An 11,688-nucleotide genomic window follows, 5' to 3' on the forward strand; every position below is an offset into this window, starting at 1 on the left:
TCGGGCACCCCCTCTCATTCTCTGTTTTCTGTGTTTTTATGTCTCCTTCTGCAGGTGGTGAGGGCCATCAACTCCATCCTGCTGCACAGAATCATCCACCTCAGAGACCTGGACCCCTTCGTGACAAGATCTGGTGTCCTTGGATTCCTGAACTGTGGAGGATCAATCGATGGGACCCACATCCCGATACGTGCACTACAGCACCAAGCCGCTCAATATATAAACAGAAAGGGCTACTTCTCCATGGTGTTGCAGGCCCTGGTCGACCACCGGGAATAGTTTTCAGACATTTTTGTAGGGTGGTCGGGCTGGGCACATGATGTCCACATATTTAGGAACTCTAGTCTCTACCACAGACTGCAGGCTGGAACATTCTTCCCCCAGCAGGACTTTGCGGTTGGGGACATGCAGATGCCGATTTCAAAAGAACTGCTTCTTCTGCATACGCACATGCCTTTTTATGAAAGAGCTCTTTCGGAAAAAGGCTTCTTCCTCATAGAATGAGGTTTACAAATGTTGGATAAGCCCCTGTGTTCTTTCAATTTTCTTTCGAAAGAACGCGATTGCAGTGTGAACCTAAGTGAAGTTTTTTTGGAAAAACCCCGTAGTCTAGACGCACCTTGGATTGAAGATGACCTCTGAAGGTCCCTTCCAACCCTACTTCTCTATGCTTCATACAGCCTGCCCCTGTCCAGCCTGGAGATGTTCTCTGGGGTTCTCTCAGTCAATATCTCACCATCCTTCTCATTCTCCATACTGAGAATGGAGCAACACAAGAGAAGTGGGAAAATCCCCTGTCCTTTCCTCTGTCCTCTTGAGCAGTTCCTGTACAATGCAAAGGAACTTCAGAGACAGGTTCGACCATAACCTGTGTCAACAGGGCAAAGCTTCTCTAACATCACCCTCCTATCAGAAGAGAGCACTCAACCCACAAGAACCCCTTCACAACTGTCCTGCTGAGGCTGTAGCCAGCTAGGATGGGGTCGTTTGGTCAGGCCTCTGTTTATCCCTTTATTTCAAACACTAATGTATGTTCGTTGGTAACATGTATTTTGTTACCACTTATGCCATAGATATAACAACAATAGAAACTGGCTGTTAAAACAACTTCTTAGATAATCTTGCCACTATCCCTTCACAAGCCCTAACGCTCTCCGACTCTGTGCAGGATTGCTCCCGACAGTCTATTGCCCTTTGCCCAGTCCGTTTTGAAATGACTCCAGCAACAAGGCTTCTGTCACACGGTATAATTGTCTGCCAGGGGAAGTGTCAGACCTGACCATTAGGAAATGTTTCCTGAGACTCAGGCTACACTTCCCTTTGCTCACATTCATCCTTTTACTCCCTTTGCACCAGTACCTTATCTAGAACTCCAAGGCATCACTGCATGTACCGGAGCAGGGAGTGCTCACTCTGAGCAGGAAGCACCAGCGACTTCAGGGCTACTTAATTTGCAGCCAGCTGATTGCTAAAACATAGTGTCTGTTTTTAAAATGCCATTGCTTATCCACTTATCCCGGAACATTTATTTAGGCCATTTCTTCATAGACCCTCCTCTCCCCCTTGGTGTATTCATCCTCATTGCAGCATGGTATGTATATTTACTTCTGCTCCCCTTCATATGCTAGTCCCTTCAGCATTTGCTTGCTCTTTTCTGAATTGTCTCACATTTGCCAGTGTCTGTAGGGCACTGAGGTACCAGCATTGCACACGGTATTCTAGGGGCTCTAAAGAGCCAGTGGTATTTCCACAAGGCTTCCCATTGGCTTCAGTTCACTGCCAGTGAAGCTCCCCCATTGATAGCTTCTGCAGAGATTGTAGCTCAGGCAAGGTTCAGGTACTTACCTATCACTTCATCTACCCTGCCTGAGAGCAGTTAGACAATATGATGGTAAAACCTCTCTGAGCCCAGTCTAACAAGACAGCTTCTTCTGTCTGCTTGTTGTCCCCACACGTCACTTTCAGCTCATTGCTTTTCAAGTTCCAGTATCTCCCACCCACTGAATATCTGCGTTTCAGTTTATTTTTCCCCAGATAATATAGTCACATTTTTCCAAACTGACTTTCATGTTAATATTTCCTGTCCATATCCTGCCTCAACAACAGGGGAGCCACAAACATGGCAACAGTATCTCACAATGGAGAAATCCATGAAACATGAAAATTTAGAGAGCTTCCTAGCAAGGGAGAGGGAGAACAAGAGGCAAAGAAGGAGGGAGGTATATAGGAGAGAGAGATCGACCTGCCCACCCATGTCCACATTCTGAGTAAAGCTATGTCTACACTGCGAAGCTATTTCAGGATTCCGGAGGTATCCTGAAATAGATATTCCGCATCTTAAGAGCAAGCCTGATGTATCAAAATATAACAGGCTCGCCATTCCAGCGTCCCTGTAAATCTCATTGCACAAAAGATAAGGGACATTTTGAAATAGCGCTTTATTTCAAAATAAGATCGAAATAAGTTGCGCAATTTGGATAGCGCAAATTACGTAGCTTATTTCGAGGTAAGGGTGCTGTGTAGACACACCCTTAAAGCCTAGAGTTTTCCCTCAAATGCTTTAACTACCTTTAGTTTCCTGGAAAAGAGGCATTGGTTGAAATTCTGGTCCCACCTATAGTTGTGTCAAACCAGAGCTACTTCACTAACATCAGTGGTGTTTTCCCAGGTTTACATGGTGTAAGTGACATCAGAAACTGGCCCACAGGACATTGTAAGTTTTCTTCTTCACAAAAGGAAGGACAAATGTTTCCATATTTGTAAAGTGATTTCTTGGTCTGTCCCCTTATTGCTGAGTGTGTGGTTTGTTGACTGTGCCGGGTGGTGGTGGGATGGTTAAGACTCACACGGAAACTGAGTTCTCCCCTCTGCCATGTGGTGAACAGAGGCACCTGGGAAGAGCCGAGGATTCAAGACCCTTCTGCCTGCTGCCATCACACTTCACTCAGTTCTGATTTTGTTTCCTTGTCTCCTGCATCACTTAGGGTTGCCAGGTGTCCGGTTCTGAACCAGACAGTCCAGTATTTGAGCTTTCTGTTTGGGAAATAAATTGAGAAAATATAAATGAGAAAATATAAATGTCTGGTATTTTCTAAATAAGATGTGATGTAGATTGTGATGTAATGCCAAGCGTGTCTCATATTTTTGTTGAAACCATTGGGCAACCCTAATCACCATTGGCTGCCCAACCCTCTTCCCCTGTGTGCTGGGGCATGTGCCCTACACTGGCCTTTTAAGGATTAAAACCCAGCCGTGGGAGAGGGCTGGGGCTGTGTAGCAAGCAGCTGTGACAGACATTAGCCCAGTGGTCCCCAACGCGGTGCCCGTGGGCGCCATGGCGCCCGCCGGGCCATTTCTGTGCATCCGCCAAGTGATCGGGGCCGGCCCCGCCCCCAGGCACATGGGTGGAGCCAGCCCCTGGGCGCATTGGCGGTGTTGGCCCTGGGCACGCAGCACATGGGCAGTGCCAGCCCTGGGTGTGTGGCAGTTAGGCAGGCCCACCCCCAGGTGCGTGGCGCGAGGTCTGTGCCAGCCCCGGCCCCGGGCATGCAGCGTATGGGCGTCGCCGACCCAGGCGCGTGGCATAGGGGTGGCGCCGGCCCCAGGCACGCAGCACATGGGCGGTGGCGGTCCCGACCCTGGGCGTGCGGGACATGGGCTGTTCCGGCCCCGGGCACGCAGCGTATGGGTGGCCCCACCCCTGGGCATGCAGCACAGTTGCGGTGCCAGCCCCGGGAGTGCGGCGCATGGGTGGTGGCGGTCCCGACCCTGGGCGTGCGGGACATGGGCTGTTCCGGCCCCGGGCACGCAGCGTATGGGTGGCCCCACCCCTGGGCATGCAGCACAGTTGCGGTGCCAGCCCCGGGAGTGCGGCGCATGGGTGGCTTCGCCCCCAAGCGCGTGCGCAGCCCCACCCCTCAGTGCTCGGCATGTGAGCAGCCCCGCCCACAGGTGCCTGGCAGCCCCAAAAGGTTGGGGACCACTGCATTAGCCAATTAGGGCCCCATTGAGGGGAGTATTAATTAAGGCTCCTAGAATGGAGGGCAGACACAGATTCACTCTTGCTCCTGCTGTGGAGCAGGTGGGACTTAGCTGCCAGGATAGCTAGAAGTTTCTTGATGCAGAGCAGGCCTGGGGAAAGGCAGGCAGAGCTGGGGAAGTTCAAGCCAGGCGAATTCCTAGGCTACAGGGCCTGAGGCAAGTCCTAAGGCTACTAGTGCGGTGGCAGGGCGGCAGCAGAAGGCAGCAGCAGGTCCACACCCCTTGCCTATGATGAGTGGCCATTTCAGACTACAATTTGTCCCTCTGGCAGGGGCTAGGTCAGGGCTATTCAACTTTGGAAGCCCCGGGGACCACAATGATACTCATACCACATGCCGAGGGCCGCAACTTAAGTGTGGTTGCATAGTCATGCTAATATATATGCAAATTTATGCAAATAGCTTTGTTCACACTGAAGGGCATGAATACAAAGATCAAGGCAAGACTACAGAACACCCAGGCCCCATTTCAATCAGTTTGGCTGATTTTAATTCCACCCATATAACAGCACTTCTAATGAGCAATGACAGTCCAGGAATGTAACTACTAAAATGCATATCAACAGACGGCCATTATATTGTTTACTTTTTTATTTTGGTTCCCACCCGCGGGCTGTATGTTGAGCCCAGTGAAAACCCAAACTGCACCACGGGCTGCAAACAAACGGGCCACATGCAGCCCATGGGCCACGTGTTAAGTAGCTCTGGGCTAGGTGAAGCCTGGCCATAGGTCACTGAGGCAAGGTGCTCACAGGATTTTGGGAGTTCCCTTCTTTCCCACCATTCCTCTCCCCCCATTTCAACCCCAACAAGTGAACGTCTCCATCAAAGAAACCCATCTTAATATGCTAGTCATATTAATAAATCAATAAAGCACAGAACTACCTGGGCCTATCTGTAGCATGGCCCTGGTCACATTGCTGGCATGTCATACCATATCCCTTTCCCCCACCCTTCCTCTGATTCTTATCTCTTTAGAGAGACAAAGTGGGACCAAGTTCTGCCGGGGAGAGAGACGAGCTTTCATGCCACAGCAGAGCGCTTTTTCTTGTCTCTCAAGGCTATGACCATGTTTTCCTGTACATTTGCAAAGCACCTGGCACATTTTGCTGTTGTGGGGTATAAATGAATCTGAAGATAAAAGGGAAGCAGTTCAGAGAGGGAGCATTGAGGGCAGTTTATCTTCGTATACCATCCCTGGTTCATATCTGCCAAACACAGAGCCAGATTGCAACCTTATAAACTATCCAGGATGCCAGGAGTAACATCCCCGTTCTACAAAGGAAAGCCATGGGACTGGAGAAAAGCCCTGCTAACACTCCAGTGGAGCAGCACCAACTCAGAGAAGAAGAATGCCACCTAGGGCACATCTAGACTGGCTTGTTTTTCTGGGATACCTCTGGTAGCCCGGAAAAACTCCATTATGTCCAGAGAATGTGTTTGCTCTTCCACTCTTTTTTGCGGAAGAGCAAACACGCTCTTTCGGGGAGCCTTGTATACCTCATTCTACGAGAAATAAGGGCTCCTCCGAAAGAAGAGGTTTTTGTGCCATTTGGCCCCATCTAGATGGGGCCAAATGGTGGAAAAGCCTCCTCCAGAAAAGCTATCGGAAAAAGCTATGCAAATTGCGGAGTGCAATTTGTGTAGCATTTTCCAACAAAGGACTGTAGCCTAGACCTAGCCCAACTAACTAAACCACCAGCATCAGCTCAAGTAATGCCTGGGTTATTTTTGGTCTCCCAGCCAAATAGAGGCAAGGCCTGGACATGTTTAGCCTGTAGAAGAGATAAAATCACAGTTGAAGACAATGTTGCTACAAATCCTTTGAGCCATTTTGTTTGAATGTAAGGAGAATAATGTGGCACTATTAACTTTGAAATTCCTGGCCGTTAATAGCTTAGACTCGGCTAACATAGGAACATACCATCAGATTTGTCAGTCCCAGAACAAACAACACGTCTGCCTTGCCTACTGTTGAGCTAACCTATGATTCTACTATCCCGCCAAAAACTACAGCTGATCCCTGATGCATGCAAAGATGATGAAACTCCATTCCAGCCCTCTTGTCAACTGTCAACACACCTGGCTAGCTGTGCAATGCTCAGCTACATGAGGAAAGGCACACCCACAATTCAAACAGAAGAAAAAGAAAGAAAGAAAGAAAGAAAGAAAGAAAGAAAGAAAGAAAGAAAGAAAGAAAGAAAGAAAGAAAGAAAGAAAGAAAGAAAGAAAGAAAGAAAGAAAGAAAGAATCCTAGGCTAGTTCACAATATTCACAGTAGAGCTGCCAGGTGTCCAGTTTTGAACCAGACAGTCAAGTATTTGAGCTTTCTGTTCAGGAAACAAATTGAGAAAACATAAATAAGAAAATATAAATGTTCGTATTTTCTAAATAAGATGTAATGTAGATTGTGATGGAATGTCAAGCATGTCCGGTATTTTTGTTGAAACCATCTGGTAGCCCTAATTCACAATATGGACTCGTAGCTTGAGTCTAGTCACCCAAAACAGGGACGTTCTGAGTTCTGGTCCTAGGTCTGGTAAAGACTTCTTCTTTGGCCCTGGGCAAGTCACTGATACCTCCAGCCTCAGTTTCTCCAGGTGGCAACCCACATCTATCTATATCCCATGAGATCAGTGTGAGGAGTAATTAGTGTTAATTAACATCTGCAAAATGATCTGTATAAGGCTATTACTCCTATGTTGCCAATTGACTAGGATTCATCCACAGCAGCTCTAGTCTCTGTTTTCCTTCCATGGGAGTAATGTCACCTTTGTAAAGCAGCCAAGAAAACAGGGGAGGACAATGCTTTGATAAGAGCAGCCCTGCACCACACCCTGGGGAGGACCTCTGCTTGCATTGTCAAAGCACCATCTATGACAGCAAGTGCTGGAATGGATTGAGGTGGAGATTGGTTCCTAGGCATGTCTCCCCAACTCAGTAATTAAGGCCTCTCTTAAGACACAAATGATGTTCCCTAGGTTTGGCACAATGCCAGATTCCAGAGGGGGTAAGCCAGCATGTGCAGAGACATTCCAGGGGCTGGGAGGCTGCAATCAAGACAATCTGCTCCACTGTCAGCATGGGAAACTGAGGGGCTCCAGCACAGGAACTGTGACAAACTCCATCCATCATCGCTGTGACAGTGGAAGCATGAGTTTCTGGGAAGGATGCCTGGCCAGCTCATATGGGAGAGCCAGTGCAAAGGTACTATTTGGAGCATAGCTAGGGAACTCCTTCAACAGAATATCTTGCAGTGGCAAAACATTGGGGCTGAGGTTAAAATAAGGGGGGCATGGACGGGAATACAGTTCCCTCACCTCTACTACAGTAGAGAGGGAGAGCCCTTCTTCCTCTCTAGCACCCGGGAGAGCTGGGTTTGCCCAGACCTCCTTCTCTTTACCTGGTGCAGTGAAAGCACTTCTAGTTCAAATTTACTTTAACCAGTGCACGGAGGAGAGCTGTAATCCCTCCAGTTCAGACGTCAACTGCTGTATCTTGACTTCCAAAATCAGCTTTGATTCGCCATTCCCTGGCAGTCAAAATCTCAATCTAATGCAAATTATAACTTCCTAATTCAATTTCTCAGTTTGATGGGCAAGCCAAAAACCTAAGGTCCCATGTTAGCAAGTTATATCACTCATTATTATGCATGAGTTATTCTAAAGCCTGCACTCAGAGAATCCATAATTTCCTTAGTCTCCTGTTCAACTCCCTGATGTAAAAGCCACAGTCCATTCTAGCTGAGGGCAACAGTGTAAATTATCCAACCCTCAGTGGCAAAGTCACTGATCTCCAAGATAATGTGAGAAGTCAAAATGCCCTAGTTCAATCCCAATAACAGAAGAATGAAGGTGTGATTTTCACATTCTGGGAAGAAAAATTCTAGTGACTCAGAAAGTGACTGGGAAAGTTCATTTCTCCTCTAGTAAAATGGTTTCATGTTGTTTAGAAAGAACACATGTGAGTCTGCTGTGGTAGGAAAATTTTTTGCCATAACTTTGAGATGGCCATATCATATTACTCAGGAGTGGTGGAGTCAAGAGTGAGTCATTGAAGGTCATGTCAATAAATGCTAATCATACCACACCTCGCCAGCCTGAATTTTACAGACATCAGGTACAAATCTCAAAAGTACCTAAGACCCATTTTCAAAAGGTCAGAGGGAGTCCTTCAGTGCTTTTGAAAATGGGACTTAGGCATTCTTGAAATGGTTGCTGTTCATGTGTTTTACAGAAATACTTAAGCTCATTATTCAGCGATCATTCCTTTTTGAATGCCTAGAAACCATATAGACCCTCCCTACCATAAAACAAAAGTCAGAACTTTGTTGGAGAGAGAAAGCATGTTTAATGTTGACTGTTATTATCTTTCAGCCTGTAAAGACAGGCTTCCTAAGGGTATGTCTACACTTGCAGCCTAATTCGAAATAGGGCTGCAAATGTAGCCATTCGGAATTGCAAATCAAGCCCAGGATTTAAATATCCCGCGCTTGATTTGCATCTTCCCAGCCGGGTGCCATTTTTTTTTAATTGAAAAGCCCGGAATAACTGCCCACGTCTACACGTGGCAGTGAAATGGGCGTTTGAAATAAAGCCTTATTTCGAACTACCTGTTAAACCTCATTGCAGGAGGAATAACAGGTAGTTCGAAATAGGGCTTTATTTTGAACGCCCATTTCACTGCCGTGTGTAGATGCGAGCAGTTATTCCGGGCTTGTCAATTTCAAAAATGGCTCCCAGCCGGGAAGATGCAAATCAAGCGTGGGATATTTAAATCCCGGGCTTGATTTGCAATTCCGAATGCATACATTTGCAGCCCTATTTCGAATTAGTCTGCAAGTGTAGACATACCATAAGTACCATTAGTCTAACTGCACAGTCCTCTGAAGGAGAGCAAAATTACAAAAAATACATTTGAGAAGGCACTAAACATTATTTTCAGCAACATGATGATGTTGTCAGATACTTGTTACCTGAAAACCTAGCAGAGCTTTAAGCAAGTCTTGTGCAACACCCACTAGAAAACTGGAATTGTCTCCTTTCCAGTGGCATATATGAATGTTCCCCTTTCTAGCCCTGAAGAGTCATGCATGTCAAACACAATTTATCACATGGTTCTGAAATGTATCATGTGCTGCAGCAAATTACCATATCACATGGCTATCCCCAGAATGTGCATACACATCATTTGTAAAGCCTGAAAAGAGCATATGCAATTAAAGAACCAGCACTGCCACAAAACCTTTCAAAGCCCCATTACAAATGACCTACTGTAACTTCTTCTGGCATTTCTAGCATAGCCGCGTCACCAATTTACATTTGGAACCTTAAAATTGCTCCCAACTCCAAGCAATGACAAATAGAGGTGCAGAGGATTCATGGAGTTCACCTCCCGTTTTGATGACCTCCAACATTTACCACAGCAGTGCCCCATGATGTGACCAACTGATTTGTGCATGCATGCAATGCAGAGATCAAAAACATTAAGTGACCGCTATTGAACTGGGGATCAATATATGCATGAAATGTATTTTTGTCAGGAAGAATTATAAAAGCGCTACGATTTCTCCTCTTTTAATTTGCATGCTGAGCAGTTCTGATAAATCTGGCATGATCTTTGGATTTACATCATTCAAGCCGATCTTTGTTTAAAGATAAATCCTTAGATAATAAGAGCATAGCCCACTGGATTCTGTAATCGGGTACCCTGCCCTCCATAAATGAGCAATGCTGGATGCTTCAAAGGAAGGATGAGCACCCTTTTTCCTTCCAGCCCCAGTAAAATGTTCTTCATTGAGCAATATAAACTATAAAGGGAGAATTATCCAGCTCATCTCCTGACAACGGATTTCCATTTTTTAAAATTAGGCTTGACAAACCTTCATTTTGATTCTAGCTAATGGCACTACAGAAGCTGTTCTTGTTATGCAAAGAATTACGTTAGATTTACATATATTAAACTAATATCCTGAAGCAGTGAGTTCCTCCAGTTATGCACGAGTTTAAAGACATTTAATTTAATCTCTACCTTTTAATACAGTTAGGAAGAGAGAATTCATTCACTCACTTCCACCCTTATGGCCAGATTAAAAAGACAGACGTGTATACATGGAGAGAAGCTCTCACTCCTCGCGCTGACAAATCAAAACTCCTGCCCACACTCAAGAGTTCTGGAGTACCAACCCTAGCTTGCCTGCATCATCCCTATGTGATCACTCAGACCTGTCCCCAACAGCAGGCTGGTGTTTGCACCACTGCTTGCCGGAGCAGGGCTAACCAACATGCTACCAACTAGTTTGTCTAACTCCCTGGGGTCAGTGCCAGTGAAGATGGCAGTCATGATGCAACAACCCTAATGGTACAAACATTCCTCCCATGACCATCCTTTGGTGCATTGGTCACTGTCTATGTGGCCTGGCTGGTTACATTTCTCTGCTCTACTGATCCAGTGTCAGGATTTCCAGATGAAGAAGAAACTGCCTACTTAGGGGTTCTTGGATTTCCCCCGAAGCAGTTGGTGCTGAACAGGATAGACAGATGCACTAATCTGGTATGGCAATTTGTGTGACTCCAATTTCCTTTATCCGCACAAAGAGGGCTGCATATACCATAGATCTCTCTGCATGTCACTTCCCACCAGCATTGGCGACTGGTGCCTGCAAGAAGAGGGAGGGTCACTCAAAGGGACAGGAAGGAGGTACGTGGGGGCACCTTATTTACCAATTAAAATTTTGGCCAGGGCATAGAGAGGCAGTGCAAAGAGTCTCCTATGGCCACCAGCACCCCCTTCTTTGCAACTCTGGTGTCTTTGAGAGGCAAGCTGGTTCAGCACTGTCTCAGAGAAGCCATGGCACAAGCACATTGCCAGCTGCCCGATGGCAGTCATCCAGGCACTTGTAAATCTCTGGGTGGGGTGAGATGATTCAGTTGTCAAAGAGTTCTATACTCTAGCTCTCTGATTTATGACCATGTGCGCCAACCCCATGCTGAGAGAAGCATCACTCACTCCAGCAACCAGCACAGGGAGAGCAGAGGAAGGCTGCAGGAGCGACTCGCCAAAAGCCGCTATGGGGCAGGGAAGGAAATGTACCTTTCACTTCTGCTTTCTGAGACTACTAGGATATCACCAACAGAGCAGGGTGAGCTAAGGCCCCTTTAGCCTTATGTGATAGCTAGAGGACAAACCCCTGACTCCACTGAAACCAATGGCAAAATTCCCATTGACTTCAGTGGAGCCGGGACTGCACTCGGAACATGTGAGCAGTTCTCACTCCTGCCAACTGCAGTACGGCCCCATTTAAACTGGGTGCTTTGCTCTAAAACTCAAGGGAGGAGGGATCACAGGAGAGGCAGCATTGCCAGACAGAGGGAGTAGCCTGGAGAAACAGCCAGGATTTCTTTTCACCAGCTCAGACTTCAAAAAGCACCTTCTTCCTTTTTAAGAGAATACGCCAACATCCTGGTCACGAGAGATGGGAAAGCCTTCTCCAGTCATCTTATCTGTCACTGTTCTGCTCCGCAAACGCAGGCTTATTCCTTAAAGCAGAGGCTCTCCAACTCTTTCATAACGGGGCCACATTTTCAACAGAGATTGTACGGGTGCCATCCTTACCATCTCCAAATACCAAAGCAGCCAGTCAGCTACA

Source organism: Pelodiscus sinensis, chromosome 1 (assembly GCF_049634645.1).
Source record: "Pelodiscus sinensis isolate JC-2024 chromosome 1, ASM4963464v1, whole genome shotgun sequence".
Lineage (NCBI taxonomy): Eukaryota > Metazoa > Chordata > Testudines > Trionychidae > Pelodiscus > Pelodiscus sinensis.